Source organism: Apium graveolens, chromosome 9, assembly GCF_009905375.1.
Source record: "Apium graveolens cultivar Ventura chromosome 9, ASM990537v1, whole genome shotgun sequence".
Lineage (NCBI taxonomy): Eukaryota > Viridiplantae > Streptophyta > Magnoliopsida > Apiales > Apiaceae > Apium > Apium graveolens.
This window is the reverse complement of record NC_133655.1, coordinates 147,096,448-147,119,144: the sequence shown is the minus strand read 5'-3', so window position 1 is coordinate 147,119,144 and position 22,697 is coordinate 147,096,448. Positions and strand designations below refer to the sequence as shown.

Here is a 22,697-nt window from a genome sequence, read left to right as displayed (position 1 = left end):
AGAATTTGCTAAATAACCAATATGCATTTATCGCAAGATCATGCATATACAAATGTATACATCACAACAACAGTATAACGGATAGAATACTTGCCTGAGCGACTTGGGGTGATAAAAGGCTCGGGACGAGTCTGGTAACCTATAAATAACAAGTAAGTTGGAATTAAACCAAAATCACTTGTAAATCTATACTTTAACTAACTTAGACTCTAACGCTTGTTCTGCGCTGACTGATTCGCTTAAGTCACTCGAGTACCCTCGGCTCCACCATTTTTAATAATTTAACCTTTAAGAGTTTTAAGGCGATTCCTTCGCGAGTGTCTTACCAACTGCCTAACACAATTACAATAAATGTTTCATACATTAATTAACCCTTTTTGGTCTTTAACCTATGTTTCAAAGTAAGGCGAGGGGAAAAGTTTCGTTCGCGAAACGCCGTTACTTGAAACGGTCGTTTCTCCTAAACCGTGCATCGGAATCAAACGAACTATATATCAAAACGAAGCTCGTAACATGAGCTATCTAATCATGGCAGTGGTCATAATCTAGCAGGGGGTTCTCGGGTGCTAATGTTATGCACAAAAACAGTCCAAAGAAAATCGGACGTTACGACGGCTATGTTTACGCGTTTTCCCAATTTTAAACCATTCAATACCAACCACAAATCAACCCCAAATCAATCATACAACCAACATCCCTCCAAACCACATCATAACAGCCCCAACAAATCCAAATTAACCATTTATACTTATTCCCCACATGAACTAAAAGCTTTACTTAGGTTCTTTAACTAATTACCAAGATTTACAACTCCAACAATACAACAAAACCAACTAATCTCTACAAACTCAACCAAACTTCAACCAATCAAGCATCATGCCTCACATATGCTATATCAAACACATTCAATCCTAATTACTCAAAACTAAAGCTAGGGTTTGTAGTTTATACCTTCCTTGGAGAGTGGAGAATCAAGAGAATGGCTTGGAATCACCCTTAAAGTCCTTATCCAAGCTTAATCTAAACAAAACTTCAAGAACACAAATTTTAGTTCTTGAAAAACACTATTCACCATCTTCTTTCATGATTTATAGAAAAAGATTGGCTTGGAATTAGAAGCTTAAACTTATAGGAAGTATGTAACTATCCATGGGGAAGCTTAGATAATTACCTTGCTAAATAGTAAGTGGAGGAGCTTGGACTTTCATTTTTTAAGAAAACCACCCGAGAGCATGAAGAAGAAGAAGAGAGAATTTTGTGTTTTGGCTTGATTTGCTTTTGGTTGGTTGATTTTTGTTGTTTGTTTTAGTGAATTACCTAGTTGCCCTTGGTTTTGTGTGGTTAAAAAGTCACCACATCTCCTTCCTTTCTTGTCATGCCTATGTCACCTTGCACATGTCATAATGCTCCCACTTGTCCACACCTTGTGGTTTGATGATGTCACAATCCCTGGCTTCTTGTACAAGCTTGTCTCTTGGTCACTTATTTGTTTTACGGTTCGCTTATCTTTCGCTCTCGTTTATCGTTTGAGGGATCATACCCGGGATCTTATTACTTAGGTTCCCTTAACCTTTCTCAATATATTATATTCCTTTTATGATCCTCTCCTATAATCCTTTAATTTAAATCCTTTTTATCCTGTTACCTTATACTCAATTCTCTCCGTATCTTGTGAATTTCCGGGAAAAATCAAAGTGTTCGGAATTGGATTCTGACGATCTTTACATACACTTATATACCACATAGAGTACTAATAATATCCCATAAGATCAATAACAGAACCCCTACATAGCGTGGCATGAAAAGTTTTCTCGTTCAGCAAAAACACTATTCATAAGGGTTTCAAAATTTCTCAAAAATTGGGGTTATTACACATGATGTGAGATAGAATGTTGATTTGTTGAAACTCCCCCTGAGTTGCTGATCCTTTGAAAGGAATTGGGAGTTCTATCAACTGATGAGGTGAATTGATTATCCGTTGACAGACTGTGATCAACGGATGCTTCATTATGAACTTCAACGGATGATGCACTTTGTCTTTCAACGGATGCTGCATTGCTTCTTTCAACGGAAGCTGAATTATGACTTTCAACGGATGCAGCATTTTGTGCATTATCCAAAGGCAGACTCTGGTTTCTTCTTGAGATGCCTTCTTCATCATTCTCATCTTCACTATTATCACAATATATCTCAATATTGTCAAATTTGAGTCCTTCATGATGTCCCTCATGTGTTAGTCCATCAATATTTTTATCATCAAACACAACATGTACAGATTCCATGACAATGTTGGTTCTTAGATTGTAGACCCTATATGATTTTCCAGCAGAATAACCAACAAATATTCCTTCATCAGCCTTTGCATCAAACTTTCCTTTGTGATCAGATTGATTCCTTAAGATGTAACATTTGTAACCAAAGACATGTAGAAAGTTTAAAGTTGGTTTTCTTCTCTTGAATAATTGATAGGGAGTCAGGCATTTTGCTTGATTGATTAGAGAAATATTTTGAGTGTAACATGCACAGTTAACAGCCTCAGCCCAAAAATAAGTTGGGAGTTTTGACTCCTCAAGCATTGTCCTTGCAGCTTCAATTAGTGATCTGTTCTTCCTTTCCACCACACCATTTTGTTGTGGAGTTCTTAGAGCTGAGAACTCATGCATGATCTCATTTACTCCACAGAACATCTTCGTGGTTGAATTCTTGAACTCAGTTCCATTGTCACTCCTAATATTCCTTACTTTGAAATCAGGATGATTGTTGACTTGCTTGATATGATTGATGATGATTTCACTAGCTTTATCCTTTGATCCAAGAAAATAAACCCATGAAAACTTTGAGAAATCATCTACAATCACTAGGCAGTATCTTTTCCTTGAAATTGACAATACATTGACTGGTCCAAAAAGATCCATGTGTAGAAGTTGCAGTAGTTCATCAATTGCAGATTCAAGCTTCTTACTGAATGATACTTTCTTTTGCTTTCCTTTCTGACAAGCATCACACAGTCCATCCCTTGTGAATTCCACTAGAGGCATTCCTTTAACTAAGTCCTTTTTGACTAGATCATTCATTGTCTTGAAATTCAAATGGGACAGCTTCTTGTGCCATAGCCAACTTTCAACTGGACTTGCTTTGCTGAGAAGACAAGTAATGGATTCTGCATCTGTAGAGTTGAAATCAGCTAAGTACACATTCCCTTTTCTAACTCCAGTTAGAACCACTTTATTGTCCTTTTTACTTGTGACAATACAGGCTTCAGAATTGAAGGAAACAGTATTCCCTCTGTCACATAGTTGACTGATGCTCAATAAATTGTGTTTGAGACCATCAACCAATGCAACTTCATCAATGATGACATTTTCTTTTGAAATCAAGCCATATCCCATAGTGAATCCTTTGCTGTCATCTCCAAAGGTTATGCTAGGGCCAGCTCTCTCCTTAAACTCTGTGAGCAGGGTGAAATCTCCTGTCATGTGTCTTGAACAACCACTGTCCAAGTACCATAGATTCCTTCTTTGTCCCTGCACACAACAAAATCAATCAAGTTGATTTTGGTACCAAGTGTCCTTGGGTCCAGCCTTGTTAGTCTTTTTCCTAGACTTCATTCCTCCTGCATCTTTTGACTTAGGTAACTTTGGGTCAACCTTGGTCTCAGGTGTGGTTGGTTGAAGTGTAGGGTTAGTCACAGAATCATTTAACACATTTGATTGAATTTGATAAGGCATAGGTTGTGTAAACATGTTATTCCACATAGGCATATTGTATGGCATTTGAGGCATACTAAATGCAGTAAAGTAAGGATTGTTAATGTATGGCATGTTTGCAAAATGTGCATGGGGATTCTGGTGAGACATAACAGGCATAGCATGCAGAGGTGACATAGACATGTTAGGCATGGAGGGATTTGAAGGTATGGGAGCATTTTTAACAGATTTGCAATTATCAGATAGGTGATTAACACTTTTACAATGTACACAGCTTTTTCTAGGAGCATACCTATCAGGTGTGTAATTGTTATGTTTATTAATCCCTACCTTCCCATTTCTTTTAGATTTTCTTTTAGTTTCCTTCTTATCCTCAACCAACTTAAGCCTATCTTTCAACTGATCTAAAGTCATGTGTCCTATATTCACCTTACTGACATCTCTGGATGTGCTAGCTCCTTCTTTGACAAAGTTCTTGAGAGTTGAATCATTCTTTTTATTTTTAAAAGAACTTGCATGTTTTAATTGATGAGCCTTCAACAGATGCTCCTTTTCTTCCTTCAACGGATAACTTTCATCATCCGTTGATTCCACATCCGTTGACAATCCATCAATTAATTCTAACTTCTTTTTGTTTTTCTTCCAGGCATCCTCACAGAATGATTCAATTCCCTGAACCTTGGCAATTTGAACACCAACATCCCTAGATGTTTTCCAGGCCTTGATTACCTCTTGCTCACTTTCTAACTGTTTAGAAAGAATTTCTACTTTCTTAACAGCTTCTTCTAGTTCACTCTCAACAGTCAAGCATTTAAGTTTAATCTTTTCAAGCTCAATTACCTGACTCTCTAACACAGCATTCCTATCACTTAAAAACACATTATTTTCTTTGATCCTAGTGTTTTCTTTAGCTAGTGATTTAAGAGAAACACGCAAATGATATAATTCATTGGACATATCATTTATGGCTTCATTACATTCATGTTTAGAAAGCTGAGAGAGATCAGTAGTAATTACCTGGTTGCTTGATGAACTAGTTTCATTTTCATCAGAATTAGCCATCAGGGCTAGGTTGACATATTCCACATCATCATCTTCATTTACCCCATCTGCTGCCCAATCATCTTGAGTGAGAAAAGCTCTTTCCTTTTGTTTGAGCAAATCAAAATACTTCCTTTTGTAATCAACTTGCTCAAATTTCTTTTTCTCAGAATTTGGCTTCCTACACTCACTTGCAAAGTGTCCACTAATGCCACAGTTGTAACATTTGAACTTTGATTTGTCCACCATGTTTTTGTTTGGCTTAGTGAACTTTGTGTTTTTCCTGAACTTCATCTTTGCAAACCTCCTGGACAGAAAGGCCAGATGTTCATCAATATCATCAGATTCATCCTGACTGGAATTGTCTTCATCCTCAGCAACTTGCTCTTTACCCTTGCTTGATTCTGATTTGCTTGTGCCAATTTTGAGACTTGGCATTATCTTTTCCTTATTTCTGGCTTCAACTTTTTCACTGTCAGCTACAAGTGCAACTGATCCTCCTTTTCTCTTTCCCTTTTCCAACAGCTCATCTTGCTCCATCTCAAGTTCATAAGTCTTCAATATTCCATATAATCTTTCAAGTGTGAAGTCCTTATAATTTTGAGAATTTCTTAGAGAAACAGTCATAGGCTTCCATTCCTTTGGTAGAGACCTTAAAAAATTTAAATTGGAGTCCTTTACTTGGTACACTCTCCCATACAGCTTTAATCCATTCAATAGTTTCTGAAATCTGTTGAATGTATCATTCAATGATTCTCCTTCTTCAAAATGAAAATATTTATATTGTTGAATGAGAAGCTGCATTTTGTTTTCTCTAACTTGCTCAGTGCCTTCACAGATAAGCTGCACAGTATCCCAAATTTCCTTAGCAGTTTGGCTATTGATGACATTGTCAAACATATCTTGATCCAGGCCATTAAACAAAATGTTCATGGCTTTCTTGTCCTTGTGGACCTCTTCAATATCTTCAACAGTCCATTCTGCCTTTGGCTTGGGAATAGACTATTCAACAGCAACTGTAGCAGTAGCAGCTGTGGCCACCTTGTGTGGGATGTGAGGACCATTCTCAATGCAGTTGATGTAGCTTTCATCTTGAGAGAGAAGATGTAAATGCATCTTCACCTTCCAGTGATGATAGTTATCTCTTTCCAGGATTGGAATCTTTACACCAATATCCTTCTTACTCATGATGTTAGCAGAATAGATCTTTAAACTCTTTGTATGTTAAGAGCTTGCTCTGATACCAATTGTTATTCCCAGTGGACTAACAATGAGATTTACAGAAGGGGGGTTGAATGTAAATCTCAAAACTTTTTCAAGTTTTGAGCAGTTTGTAAGACTAAGTGTTTGAGTGATCAAATATGTGTGAATTGCTTGGAGCTGATGCAGACAGATATATATTCAAACACAAATGTAATGAACACAAAGAACTTAAAAACTTTTCTGGTGGATTTGTTGTTCCACCAGAGATGTGTTATTTCAGAAAATCTGTGATTCAAAACTAAATCACAGCTGCTTCCTAGTACAAACTAGATGATTTTCTCTCTTGATATTTCTAAACAGCTCAGGGAAAATTCACATCTAATTACTAGCTACTACTTGGTTTATATAACACCAAGTTTACAAGTGAAGACAAAGATAAAGTACAATAAGACAATAGTTCTCCACTTGTTTCTGTTCCATTTTTATCCAGTATAATATGGAATTATCTGTTGACTTTCCATTTTGAACCAGACTAAAAACGGCTGCTTTTTCTGCTGTTCCTGAAATAGGCTACCACATCTCTGTCAATCCATGTGCCTCTGTCAGCTTTGTTAACTGTCACTATCAACTGCTATGAGACTGAGCATCCGTTGAAGCTTTCATCCGTTGATGGCTTTATCCGTTAATGCTCTAGCAGTGCATCCGTTGAAGCTTTCATCCGTTGATGGCTTTATCCGTTGATGCTCTAGCAGTTGAAGCTTTATCCGTTGAAGCACTTATCCGTTGATGGATATTATCCGTTGAAGCGTTAGAGACATCCGTTGAAGCTTAGTTTCTTATCCGTTGAAGGTCTTCAATATCCGTTGACACTTCTTCACTTATACAAAATTACAAGGCATGAACTATTTACAATTAGCCCTCCTATTTGTACATCCATTAGTAGTCAACATGACTGATTATCTCCTAACAACATCTAAGAATTACAGCTTGAAACCAGAGAGTGAGATGTGCTACAATACCAAACTTATTGCTAAGTAAGGCTACTCCTTCAACGGATAGCCAAGATGGTCTTATCCGTTGAGGCTACAAACACTAGATTTCTACTTAAGTGTTTTGCTGAACTTATCATCAAACTAATACACATATTCCTAACAGCTGCACCCATGGTTGTTGGTAGACAAGCTCCACAATTTTCTGGAGATGTAGCTTATGCAGGAATGGCATAGAAAATTTCTCTTCCTGTTCCAGACACATTTGCATATTAGACTCGACCATAGTCTACATGCGGTCAACCAGTTTATGACCAACAATCATATTACTGTCCACGTGATGAACATATTGTTAGATATAATATGAACGTAAAATTTTATTACAATCAACCCAGAATTTATAATACATGTCCAAACTTATATAGAAAATTAATATAAACTAAATACCGAAAATACCCTAATATATATATAATATAATAATAAATATAAATATATATATATATTCTAATATCCCCTCAAACTCACGATGTTGTAATAATGAGTATTGAGAGTTTATCATATAAAAAACGAAATCGCGAAATAGAGTGAGGCTTTGTAAAAATTTCAGCAATTTGAAGCGAAGAAGTAACAAAAGGTAATGAGATAGTGCCTTGCAGCAAATGATGGTGGGTAAGATGACAGTCAATCTCAATATGTTTATTGCGCTCATGAAATACCGAATTACGTGCAATATAAATTGCACTCTTATTATCACAATATAATGGGGTGGAACTAGGAATGCTAACACCCAAATCTGCAAGTAAGCGACGTAGCCAAACAATCTCACAAGTAGTGGAATCCATGACACAATACTCGGCTTCTGAAGACGATCTCGAAATAACATATTATTTCTTACTCTTCCATAAAATAAGAGAATGACCAAGAAAAATACAAAAACCAGTTGTGGATTTACGATCCTCGGGATCACCAGCCCAATCAGCATCATTATAAGCACGCAACTCTAAAGATAAGTTAGATGGAAATAAAAGACTTTGAAACTGAGTCCCACAAATATACCTCAGAATGCGAGAACTGCAGCCCAATGTACGGCAGTAGGAAAAGTGACAAATTGACTAACTATATGAACAACATGTACAATATCCGGACGAGTAACAATGAGATAAACAAGACTGCCAACAATCGTACGATATAAAGTAGGATCTGCTAAGGGAAGACCATCAGATGGAGAATATCTAGCATTCATCTCTAAAGGAGTTTCCACAGTCTTGTTATCAGTAAGAAGTGCACGGTCAAGCAAATCAACAATGTACTTAGATTGACACAAAAGATACCCCTTTGGTGAGCTAGCAACTTCAATTCTCAAAAAGTAATGGAGCAAACCCAAATCTTTTATAGCAAAACAACGAGTCAACTCACGTTTCAATGACTGAATACTATAACAATCATCAACGGTAATAGTCATATCATCAACATATAAAGACAATAAGATATGACCAGCACTCGTAGATCGTGCAAAAAGAGCATAATCATGATTACCAAGGACGAAAATCAAGTGAATAAAGTATCGTAGAAAACTTCTCAAACCAACAACAAGATGATTGACGAAGATTATAAATAGATTTACGAAGTCTGTAGACATAACCTGGTTGATGCGGAAGACCGGGAGGAGGAGTCGTGTAAACTTCCTCGTGAAGATCACTATACAAGAATGATTCTTAACATCCATCTGAAATATTTTCCACTTTCGAATAAATGCCACTGCACTCAAAGTACGAACAGTCGTCATCTTTACAACAGGCGCAAAAATTTCTTTATAGTTCAAGCCAAACTCTTGAGAATAACCTTTAGCAACAAGTCAAGCCTTATAACGCTCAACTGGTGTATCCAAAACAGTTCCATCCAATTATGGCAGTTATAATTGCCTGGATCACACCAACCTTACATTTGATTTCCTAACCAAAATAGTATATTTTAGTTGGTTTCATTTAAGGTTAATATGTATGAGAACCAGAAAACATGTATTTTGAAGGTGTAACATAACAATTAGGAAGAGTCTCGGCACTCGGTACTTTGTAGATTTTTTTAATCATATTTTTGTGATTATCAATGTTAATTATTGGTATATTATTTATTTTTTTGTTAATTCGGAGTCGGGACCCTCTTTCATGCAACTCAACTGATTCAGAGCAGTGTTGGCGCACTCATACCCATCGAGCATTATTTGATTTTGAGCCACTCTGGAAGCCATATTCACATTAATATTTGTATGTTTTTTCTTCTAAAGGTGTTGCAATAATGGAAACTTTTCCTGTTTTCTATCGTTTTCAATATAACATAATGTAACAATATTATAAATAGAGAAAAATATATATACGGCCAAATTTTAAGATTCGATTTTCACTGCCCTTTATAATTTGGATTATAAATAAATTAATTAATTAATTAATGTAACATATATTTAAGTTGTACACAGACAATATGTATTTAAAATAGTCACAAATTGCAAAATGAAATATAAAATTTGATTTTCACGGATTAAAAATATTTACTATTTTTAATGGTCCAAAAACAAACAAAATAATAGAAAAATGTACTCAACTACAGCTACTACTAGTACTAGTTGATCTAAAGGCTTCACATTCATAATCACAAAATGGCACCACTCGACATAACAATAATTACATTCCTCGCTCTCGTTGTTTTTGCGATCCTTTTTTCCCGCCATCTAGTCTGTTGTTCAGTTAACAACAACAACATTGATCCAACCTCCTTCATTCTCCGGCGACCTAACGACGCCACCAACCGCCACATTCTACTCCTCCCTCTCACTCTCTCTCCTCCACCACCGTCCAATTTCTCTGCCGCTCACCGCCGCCGTAACCGCCTCCTTCATTCTCATCTTCCCAATGCTCACATGCATCTCCATGACGATCTCTTGAAAAACGGGTATACTTCCATCACTCTTCTATACGTACCCCACGTGATTACACTTTTTTTTATTAAATTTTACGATAACGGTTTTAATTTGAGAACACGATAACAATTCTAGTTTGAGAACATGTGTTTTAATAGTGCGAAATAAGAATAATTAATTTTACCTTGACAGTTTTAGTTTGAGAATACGTGTTTTAAAAGTGCGGAATAATTAAATTTTACTTAAAATCACACACATGAGAACACAATTGAAAATTATCAAAAAAAAAAGAGAACGCAATTGAAACTGGCATTTTCATCAACATTCTTTTAACTAAAATGTTGTGATTGTGTAGGTATTATACTACTCGGCTAATGATCGGAACTCCACCGCAAAAGTTTGCTCTTATTGTGGACACCGGGAGTAGTGTTACTTATGTTCCTTGCGCTTCTTGTGAAAAATGTGGAACTCATCAGGTCCTTTCAGTTTTTTAACCAACTTTAATAAATCCTTGTATTTTTAGAATAATTGTCACTGATTTATATGAATTTTTTGATACAACTTAATTTAATTGAATAGTCTATCTATCGAACACTTGGTTGCTTTTTATAGGTCTAATAATTTTGGTAGTTGAAAAATCGGAGATCTGTATAGGAAATTGTCATTGTTTTCACTTGCTTATGTAGGAGGTCGGTAACTTTGAGTAATAAGCAAAGTTTTGGCTGATCACTTGAAACTTTGTTTTTTTGCTCATTTTAAAGCATAAATGCATAATGGCCTGGATGTGGTTATCATTGAAGCAGCGTTCCTACCCTGACCTCCCTCTCTTCAAATTACGAGAATTTCCGTGTTATTCAATGTCTCGATCTCTTAGTTATATGTACATATATGCAGATGTGATTGATCTCAAGACCATCCTAGAATAGATAATGATGAAGTTTTGATTACTCTTGGTTCCTTTCGTGTTCCGTCCTCTGCGACACCTACAACGAAGGAATGTATTGTTGGCTTTCTCATACTTATCTCTGAATCTTGCCAAGTGTTTCCATTGTATTGGTCCATGTTACCCAGCTAAGCCATCAGACTTGGGATAAGCCTCGGTTTTTAAAGACTTTTAGTTAGGGTTGGTGCTTTTGTAATATGCATCACTTTTTTTTTACCATTTCTCTGGAATTTTTCTTAGATTTGCCTAACTGATGGACCCGTGCCATCAAATTATATTATGGAAGAGCATGAACATGTGGCTTGCGACTTTGCACGACCGTTGTAGTTTGACATTTGACATGATAGTTTATGTTCTAGTGTGAAAATGGCTTGACCTAAAACAACTATGACTTCATCTGTTGTAATTTCGAACTCACCTATTTTTTAATGAGTTCGCGAATACTAAGATGCTGTACATTATTTTTAAAAGTAAATGATGTAATACCTGTGATTCATCAATTATTCTTAAGTTTTGTTGCCTGATATTTTAAGAAATTTACAACATAGTTTAAAATTCAGAAGTCTGACAGTGGCTGGACAGATGAAATTCTGTTGATGATACAAAACATATATGTCCAGTGGCTTGATACCACAATATTGGTGTTCAGTGGAAAACTATTAGCAGGAACCTGTAATCTGTGAGTTCTGTTTGTTTTTCTAAGAATTGGAATCCTGCTCAACAGGACCCAAGATTCCAGCCAGAGTTGTCTACTACTTACCAACCTGTAAAATGCAATTCTGATTGCGAATGTGACATTGAAAGTGGGCAATGTACTTATGAAAGGGAGTATGCTGAAATGAGTACCAGCAGTGGAGTTCTCGGTAATGACATAATTTCTTTCGGTGACCAAAGCGAGCTTGCACCACAACGTGCTAATTTTGGCTGCGAAAATGTGGAAACTGGTGACCTTTATAGGCAACGTGCAGATGGCATAATGGGTCTGGGACGTGGTGACCTTAGTATTGTTGATCAACTTGTTGATAGCGCTGTAATAAGCGATTCATTTTCCTTATGCTACGGTGGAATGGATGTTGGCGGTGGTGCAATGGTTCTTGGCGGAGTTTCACCTCCAAATGATATGATTTTTGCCTATTCAAATCCGGTCCGCAGGTATGTTTAATCCAATTATTCATTTGTAGAACAATATTTTGTTTTTATTCAACTCACACATTTAATCTAGTATTGGGATGACAACAGTCAATATTACAATGTCGAGTTGAAGAATTTTCACGTTGCTGGGAAGCCTCTGTCTTTAGATCCAGGTGTTTTTGACAGCAAACATGGAACTGTGCTAGATAGTGGGACTACTTATACTTATTTACCAGAAGCTGCTTTTTTAAAGTTTAAGCTAGCTGTAAGATTCTTTTTCCAACTCGTTAGGTACTCCTTTTCCTTATACATTTGGTGGTAGGTATAATTGTCAACCCTTCATGCGCCGGTATCCTCCTTTGCAATTTGGTTCAGTTAATTTTGATATAAATGAAATGATACGCCTCAAGAATCTAATAAAATAAAATAAATATTAAAAGTAAAAAATCCACTACTGTAAGGATAAAATATGGTTGAATTCAGCCGCAGAGAACCACTGCTGAATTATGGTCGTAGGAAGCATAATAACTTCCAGAAAGGGAAATAATAGGTGTTTATAATCTACTATTTTCTAAACGAGACCAGTATTTATCTACTGTTATTTACTAATACAGAAAAGAAGATATAAAAATGGAAAGCAACATATGGAAGATATAAAACTAAATATTTAATAATTTAATGATATGTGATTCAAAAATAATAAAGATCACATCTCCGTTGGTACAAAATAACCTATAACTAATACTCTAATAAGGAAACTACTCCTAATCAATATAGTGCTTCTTAATAACTATCTAGTATCTACCAGCATAGTTAAATGAAGAAAATAACTCATTTTGTTACTCTACTACCATAACCTAGAATATTCTCAATAATCAATTTCTTCAAAATATATAAACTTAAAGTAACTTTCATTTAGATTTATTCTTAAATTGTAACATAATATGTGTAAGATTTGATATTTTAATTTCTTCTTATGTATCATAATCTTGCCTGAAAAAATAACACACACACAAGTTTATGCACTATACTTTCTTTTCCACGCTTTTTGGTAAATATAAAGGGCAAGAAATTGTAAAATTTTCTAATAGAAGTTACTTTACGAAGTTCCAAGATTTGTTAAATATTATACAACTTGATGCGGAATGATATTAGATATATATATATATATATTATATGAAATTAGGAATATATTTATTTGTAATTTATTTAAAATATATATATATATATATATTTATAGGTATATTATATATATTAGTAGGAATATCCTAGATTATGGTAGAGAATAAGAAAATCATTTGTTTTCTTCATTAAGAAGATTCTTGCTTGATGTCTAAGTTTTAGAATTTATTAAATGAACAATTGTATTAGAGTTGAATTAAATTATATGAATTATATCTGAGGTTTTTGTTTGTTTCTCGTCAATTCTCTGTGGGCATAGGTTTTATCCTCGCTTTTAATCCTTCCCTTTGTCCATGTCCTACATCACAACTATAGGACATCACACCTATGATAAAGGGCTTTAAGCTTTTGTTCCATTTTAGAGCCATTCTCACTGGTCCAGACGAACATCCAAATTTTAAGTAAGTCCTCTTGAAGCATTATATATTGCTTTGAGACTTTCAAATTACTTTCTATTATTTTTTGTTATCCTTTGAATGTTCTGAATGAGCTCAAACGTTATTTGTTAGGACCGTTCGTGTGGATTATATATTGCTTCCTTAGTCCCATTAATTCTGTCCAAGGACAAAAATACAAGTTTTTTACGATCACATAAATAATTACAAAAAGTAAATTTTGCTTTCTAAATTTACACATAATTCATAATGTATTTATAAAAATTAATTAACCTTAATTGTTGAATGTGGCCAACCTTATGGGACAACTAAACTTGGAAGACTACTTGACAAAAATATTCCCAGAATTTTATCTAGTTACAATTAGTGATCCTCTAATAAAATTTGAATCTATATTAGAAATGTTCTTAATTAGCAATACACCTTCCATTGTTATCAACTTCCCATTACATCGCTTATGTTGGAGAAAAATCAAAAGATCTCCTTTGTGCCATTGAGAGCAATAAACGCATCACTAACCCCCCTCCCCCCCAACATAGTGATGCTTGGATTGTTTTTAGCCAGAAGCTAATAGTTTGTTGGTTGTTTCTTGGGCAAGAGTCCAGATATAGTTATACGATATATACCTAAATAGATCATGTTGAAGTAAAGAAATTACCATTCTTGATTATCAGAATGAATAGCATTTTGTGTTATACATCAAGACAGCATTCCGACGCTCCTTGCACTTGCAGATCTTAGGAACAGCAACCTTGTTTTGTCCTGTTTGTGAACTAATTTTGTCTTTGAAGCCTCTATTTATTAGATTGGTACTGAAATGACCAGTAGCTGTAAATATAGTTAGGTAAAAATACTGAAGAGTGGAGACATATGCATTATACATGTTTGTTTAAATAATTATATATATATAGGTACATATATTATCCGAAAGTAAGATTCTCTATTTTAGGATGTACTCTTGTTGACATATACCTAGGTGTCTAAATATTTCATGTACAATTTTAACTCAACTATAAAGAGGGTTAACAAAAGTGTAATCCGATTATGATATTTAAACAGATTGTTGAACAGAAAACTACTTTATTATTTAGACAGTTTACTAGTTAAGTATACATCAGCACTTGCTATGTTAAAATCTACCAAATTTGGTGTTTTCTCTAACTACACTAAGGCTTTAAATCTTGATGAAACAGGCCGGACCAAAAAAAGTTATATAGCACCATTAGGTTTTTCTTTGTTAATGTCACTTCAGTCAGCCAATTCTCTCCTATATTATGAAGATTAAAATGTAAACACAGCCTTCTGTCACTAGACTTAATAAGATTGCAAATTCAACCTTTATAAGTCTTAAACCTAAGTTGTGTGTGCAATATGCCAAAAACTTTGCTCTGTTTGTAGAAGGACTTTGTCGATGATAGATCACTGTAAATAGTGAATCAGGTCTTAATTTTATCAATGGATAGTGAAGATGAGCTGGCCAAGATATAGCCTATAACCAATTAACCAGCTGGCAGCAATTTCAGTAGATCAAACCCTGTCACTCTGTGTGCGTGTGTGTGTGTGCTGACGCGCAGGTCTGTTACACTGTTCTAGGTATTGCTATATATATACTGCCATGAACTCTATATTTACTTTGTAACTTGTGAAGACATTTTTCATACTTATAAGTGACAAATGTTGAATGTAATTTTGTGTAGAGTGCTATTAGGCTCAAAGTTCTTCTGTTTTCACTTGGATTCCACTTAATTGTCGTATATGCAGATATTGAAGGAGGTGAGTTCCTTGAAGCAGATTCGTGGTCCTGACCCAAATTATGATGACATTTGTTTCTCTGGTGCTGGAAGGTAATGCAAGTCTAACTAAAATGCTAAATTTATTTGATCGATTTACTAGTATCTTCATGGAGTGTGTTGATTGGAGCATTTTTTCAGTAATATTTCAGAATTGCCAAAATTCTTTCCAACTGTTGATATGGTATTTGAAAATGGACAAAAGTTATCTCTATCTCCAGAAAACTACTTGTTTCGAGTAAGAGTCTGCACCAGTTTAATGGCGTTCATCTCTTTTTTTCAATTGCTTCTATCCGATTTCACTAATGTGGTTATTTAACATGTAGTGAGTGACTTACATGCTTTATGCTTATTCATGTTATGTTAAGCATGTCAAGATGCAGGGGGGATATTGTCTTGGAATATTTCAGAATAAGGATCAAAGCACTCTCTTAGGAGGTATATATGCTATCTAATGTATAATATACATTGATTCTTACCCTCCCTTTTTTGTTTTACATACACATTAATTCTCACGCAGCCACTCTTTTTATTTCCGGTTTTGTTTTCAAGGATAAAAGATGAAATGTGTTCCGCGATATCTTAAAGTATTATTTGTCCTTTTAACTTTTTGTTTTGTATTTCTGCCTTTATACAGGAATAGTTGTCCGCAATACTTTTGTGACATGACCGTGAACATGAAAAGATTGGTTTCTGGAAAACTAATTGTTCAGAGTTATGGGAGAGACTTAATGGTACCGGTTCAAATCCACCTGCAGCGTCTCCAGATGGACCTTCAGCCATGGACGGACCCGAATCCTCTGCAGCATTGCCACCTGCAGCGTCTCCATCTGGACCTTCAACTGTGGACGGACCCGAATCGTCTGCAGTGTTTCCACCTGCAGCAACTCCAGTTAAAGCACCTTATATTTTTCTAGGTATTACATGCTACTTTCTTTAGGTGACCCGTTTCTGCTGCTCGCTGGAATTCATTTAATGATTATTGTATCTGATACAAGTGTTGTGGGTAACTCCTATTTGCAGCTCACTCACATGCTTTGACAGGCAATTTTTGTCTGTGTGCCTAGAATAAAATCCAGTATTCAGTATTATTCCATATCTCAAAAATTCAAGGATAACATCACTCTGTTTTACTTATTCCCTCTTTTGCTAATAATCTATCTTTTCAGTTTCTCTTGTGAACTGTATGTTAGTTCATGGACCAGTCAGAAACAGGATTTAATTTTCTCATGCAACCAAAATTTAATGTTCGATGAGGTTAAGCACTGTGCATGATTCAGGAATGTCTACCATGTCTAATTTTTGCTTGATTAGCTTGTCTGTTGTAGAATGTAGACTACTATTATTTGTATATAGGTTTTGTGGGCATGTAAAGTAAAGAACTATATTTAGTAATCAATAGGTTTCATTTTCTTCCTATCAAGGTGTCACGGAATCATATGAAGCCCAAACAGGATGTATCAAAACTCAAAAGTTTGAAGTTTGAATTCCAGCATCAGTTGTTTTTACCTGGTTGTTATAGACTTTGATACACATAAACATATCAAAGAAGAAAAAATTGAAACCACTCCTCTCCCTTCCAAATATTTCTCATTTATAACTAGTAATAATACAGTTTTTCATTTGGTCTGTGATATTGGATACTTATCATATTATTCCTGCAGGAATACTCAAAGTTGGCCGTATAACATTTTGTATGTCTTTAAATGTCACGTATTCAATCATCAAGCCTCGTATCAAAGAGCTTACTCGTAATGTAGCTGAGCAATTGGATTTACATGCTTCACAGGTAAACTAAGTTTTAATTGAGATGCATTACTTTGATACGTGCATACTTCTATTCTTCCTGCTGGTTATTATTTTCTGAATCCATCTTGATAATTGTCAATAGATTCAAATAATGAAATTTACTTCAGAAGGAGATGCTTCACTCTTACAATGGGCAATTTTACCGACAGGCTCTGATGACTACATCTCCAATTCAACTGCAAAAGTGAGTTTACTTTAAGCTGTTGCAAGGAATTTCCAAAAAAAAACAATTTAACACTATCATTTGCTTATTTATTTAAGTGAACTTCATGGGCAGAGTATAATATTGCGGGTGACTGAACATCGAATTCGCCTTCCTGACTTATTTGGAAATTATCAAGTTCCATGCTGGGAGGCTGAACCCCCACGAAAACGGTATCATATTACAGTTTGCATTAGAGTAATGTGTATCATGATAAACAATTGCCTAATGTTTGTATGCATAATTGTGCTTCTACATCTCATGTTTGTATGCATAGTTGTGCTTCTACATCTCATAAAGATATACATCCCTAGCTCCTTTCCTGGCCAGACCAGCCCCTTTTTTCTCGTTGCAGCATTCTAGATAAGTTGATGCTAATATTCTGATCAGCATCATCACTTGGCACTTGCATTGCAGGAAATTCTTTATTTCTGAACAACTTTAAGACATTTATTTTGTTGAAACTAACCACTGTTTCTTTTTGCATTTCTTAATATTCATTGGAGCAACTCATATATCAAGTATGATACCTTACCGTACCCCCCCCCCCAACAAGGAAACAAATAGAAGAAAGTTAACGGGTGTACTTTGTATTAATGAGCAGGACTTGGTGGCAGCAACATCACATAGCTGTGGTCGTGACAATCGTTTTGTCGCTACTTCTTGGCTTATTAGTTTCCGCAACATGGTTTATTTGGAGACGTAGACAGCAAACAGTTCGATACAGGCCTGTTAGCTTTGCTTTTTCAGAGCAAGAACTCCAGCCCATTGTAAGGTGAGACAAGTTTCCCTGCTCAATTAGTCATGTCACAGAAAATGCAGGAGAGAAGAATATGCAGCAAAGGTAGGTGTAGTTATGTTGGGCCTATATTGAGCTACTAACAGAAAAACATGGATTAAATTAAAAATACTATACATACCTGGAAGCTGAGTTTAACATTTTGTTTCTTTTATCGGTAAAATTGTAAAATTAGTATAAATTTGCCAGATAAATGTGTTGTATAGATTAGTTAATGAACAAATAAGGCCAAATTAATAAATGATTTGATTGAGAAATTCATCTCTTCATTTTTTCTAATTGATAACTAGAGAAGATACAGTAAAATATAACATCAGTTATTTAATGATTTTAGGAGTATAATTAGTTGGTACGTGCCCGTGTTGAAGAAAGTCACTTAAATAAAATGTTTTATCTCTAACAACACTTATGCTTTAATCATGAGAAGCACTGCACTGCCATATATTCAACACCATCCCCCACCGCCGCTCATCATTCTTGTCTCTACCGTATATTTTAAAGAAATCATCTCCCAAAACTTATGCTTTATAAATGATGTGTCTTGTAAGATAAAGTTATGTATTTCAGACAGTAACATGAAATTACTGAAACTATCCAAGAATAGTACAAATGAATATACATAAAAGCATATATTCACAAAAATAGATAATTCACAAATGAATGAAAGCATATATAATTTATGTTACATAAAAGAGAGTAAACAATGAGCTTGCTTGGATGCATGTATTCCACTAAATGAAAAAGGTGTAGATTGATTAAGAAAAGAAGAAACGGAAACACTTGTGAAAGGGATATACATTTATATAAAGGGGGGGAAGCAAGCACGCCGGGTGGCACTAATGTTGATCTCTAGTACTAGTTGCATCTATCCAACTCATCGGAATCTGGCCTACCATTAGCATTAACATCAACACTAGCGATCTGCTTTAACCATTCAAATGTTCTATGACGTGACATTGCTTGCTTTCCTTTTTCTTTCTCCTTCTTTGTGTCTCCTCCTCCAATTGTCTCATAATTAACACAACTCTTACCACTCTTGCTTACACTAATTAATCTCCTCCCCACTGTTTCATCCACAGTGTCCACCTTACACTTGCACTCATTAAAAATTCTCCAGTATTTCTTTTTTGTATTTGCATTACTACTTGCACCACTATTGCTTGTACCAGTACTACTGTTACTATTACGACTTCCGAATTTTGTACCCGTGCTGATAATGCTGTTGCGACGATTTTTGAGGTCAGCAAATCTGATGTCAGGTGCTTGTACCGAAACTGAACCACCCATGTGAAAAAATCTTAGCTTCTGGCTCCAGTGATGATGACTGGGGTTAGGGTTGCGATGCCGGTTGGTTGAGAGGCGGATTTGTGGTGTGGGACTCGGGTGGGAATGGAATTGGTTTCGGATTTTGACTCGTGGTGGCTTCCGGTTGTGAAGTTGTGGTACACGAGCAATAGTACCGGAAGTGCTCCCACTACTTAATGAACTTCGGATGCTACTACTCCTAGTGGTAGTGCCACTGGTACCACTAGGAGAACCAGTACTATTGCTCGTATACCGATGATCCATGGACTGAGATCTTGAAATGAAGGGACGGATATCGTGGCGGAACATGGCTAACCCTGTTTCAGAACTTATGGAGTGACGGAAAGGAAGAAGTTTGCCTTTGAAGAAGACTTCATCAGCAGTGCACATTTGCGAGTCTTCCAAAAAAGAACCGCCACAAGAGCTGAAGTTGAAGTCTTCTTGTGCTTCTAATTTACGCTGCTGCCCTTTTTCGTTCTTTTCATCTTTCTTGTCGTCGGAGAGAGACAATGATTCTTCAGCTTGACCTTGTATCAATGCATCCTCCTCCTCTTTTCTATCATTGGAAGCTGTAGACTTGAATTTTACCCATTTGTCTTCATCACAAAATGTAGCCATTTCGAAATTCGTACGATATGAATGTTATGTTTTAGTATTCAACAACTGTTTTGTCTTCTTTTTGTCTGTGTGCGGAGGAAAGAAAGATTGACTTGGAAATTTATATATATAAAGAGGAGGGGGGTGGGGGGAGATTAGAATATATATAAACAGTGGAGTATATTTTAAAATTTTAGAAGAAGGGAGAGGGGGGGGGGGAGGATAAAGACAAGAGCAGTGCGTGAGATATTATGTTGGAAGTAAAGCTAAAATGAAAAGGCTTAAAAGGGGGGGATTGCAAAAGCATGAGAATAAAAATTTGAATCATAGAAAAAGTGACACCAGGTGAGGCCTAAACAAGTGTTTGTTTGTAGGCGGCCATGACATGATAATGATGAAATGAGCAAGTACTAGGGCTATCCTATGATTGTTAATGCATTTGGGACAAGCATGCTGCTGCCAAATTATTACATTAATATAGATTTGTGTGCATCCAATATATGCCTATTGGATGCTTGCACTGTTGATGTGTAGAGTAGTGCAGTTGATCAAGTGCTTCAGCTTTTGCTCATCAACTTAGGAGGTAGAGATATATACAGTAGAGTAATGTTCAAGTTTCGTAAATTTTTCGGAACACAACGGTACTACTGTAGTGCTTCTAGATTATGAATATACGAGGCTGTGCATTAAAGAGAGCTTTGGTGGTTGGATCCAGTCTGTTCTGTTGTAATGCATGGTCCTGTTTATTTCTGAAATTAAAAATTAAGAAACAGTAAAAGAATATATAGACTATATGTGGTATCTCGTAATTGATGTTATTATATTTGACGAATTCTTGTAGATTTACATGATCTAAAATGTAATTCCGCACCCCCTAATCCCTATCCGAGCTCTCTAGCACAAAAGATTCATGGGATACTTGTGAGGCAACTAGTTGTATCTCTTTAACCTCATGTGTAAAAAGGTCACATTTACTATTTACCGCTGCCCACATACACAGTTTGCACTTTGCTGTGCTATTAAAACCCAAATGTTCACTACAACGTTCATAAATAACCCCGGACTCAAAAAAGAAATATAGTAGTGTTGGGCATCTATGCATTTGCAGTGGGTGTGAGGATGAGAAGATATCATAAACAAGAAGCATATGTGAAATTTGTTGGTAGGAAATACAATGTCATAAATACAACACACACACACACACATTTAAGTATGTGTCATAGAAAGCTTGTGATGATCTTGGTTGGGGACAGCAGTAGTAGTAAAGATGTTTGTGTTAACTTTTGTTAAATATATTCCCCTCCTAGCCTTTCTTTATCTTTACGTCCCCCCCCTTGGCAAATTATGAACCGCCAATGCATGCTATTCTCCTGCTTTTACCACTTGCATTGCATCACCTTTAATTTCCTTTCTCGTGAAATATCTTGGCCCTCCACATTTCTTGCCTTCTTCGTACTCAAACTTGTTACAAACCGCATAAAATGTGATACGTCTTCGTGTATTCATGAATGTTCTTATATTCAGGTGATTTACGGTGAACCAAACGCAGTAAAGAAACTATGACTAATGCCAAAATCTGAAAATGGAGGACCTCCAGTCAAGTCAAGCCCGGTAAAGCCTGTCCCATTATTTTCAACAACTAGTAACACATTTTATTTTGGTTCACGTCAATTTGATAACAGTACAAAAAGAGTAACACCACAAGTATCAAATTAGATATCAAAATTTGATTTCAAACGACATCACATTGGTAACTTGACAATATATAAAGATGTTATTGATGGAATTAATATGAATGCACGGAATGCACTATATTTAATTAATTTGTAATCATATCAGTATATAGTACGTGGTATTTGGGATTCATTTGATAAAAAAGATTCGAGTTTCGTAATTTTTAAATATGTCGAGCCGCTCGTATAAGTTAAATTAACACAAATCTCTTATCGAACACGACTCATTTAATCAACGAGTTGAGTCACAGTAGCCGAGTTTATACAAGTAGAGCATAACTTGCTCGCGAGCTCAACAATTTAAAAAAAAATTATTGAAATTTAGTTTATAAATAAATAAAATAAAATAAAAAAATGATTTATATGTAAATTTCAAAAAAGCTTGATCTGAGCCGAGTGTTCAAATTCAAACCAAGCCCTAACAGTACATACTCTTTTAAGTAAACTCTAACTAAACGGGCTCGAATTGTCCAAACGAGTTTGAGCTCATGCAACTTGCGAGTCGCCCGACTTAAATCCGAGACAGTTTACAAGAATCTAACTTGCTACGATGAACGTGGCATTTAACTTTTTCTTCCTCCAAAAAAACAGGTCATATAAATTGACTCAACTTCTCACAAAATAATACATTTTGCAATTTAATATATTTAAAACATAGTACTAATTTATTACCATTTACAACTTACAATACTGCCCCGTGACTAAAATCATGAAATATATTGTAAAACAGGGTTTATATATTAAATCAATATCAATATACGTATATAAATATCGTTTTCATTCTATTTTTCTAATTTTTTCATTTTTCTGAGTTAATAAATATCAAAAATTATAATTGTCTTATATTATTCTAAATATACTATCACTGTTCGTAATATTTTCCTAAAATTTCTGCAAAATCTTTAATTTAGATTTTTGAAATCAACTTACCATCTTAATATTCTTCTAGAACTTTTA

The 22,697-nt window shown here is 35.3% G+C and overlaps 1 pseudogene; it reads left to right on the top strand.

Moving 5' to 3' along the window:
- Positions 1-9,593: 9,593 nt before the first annotated feature.
- LOC141685647 (aspartic proteinase 36-like) lies at positions 9,594-21,666 on the top strand (annotated as a pseudogene).
- Positions 21,667-22,697: the final 1,031 nt, after the last annotated feature.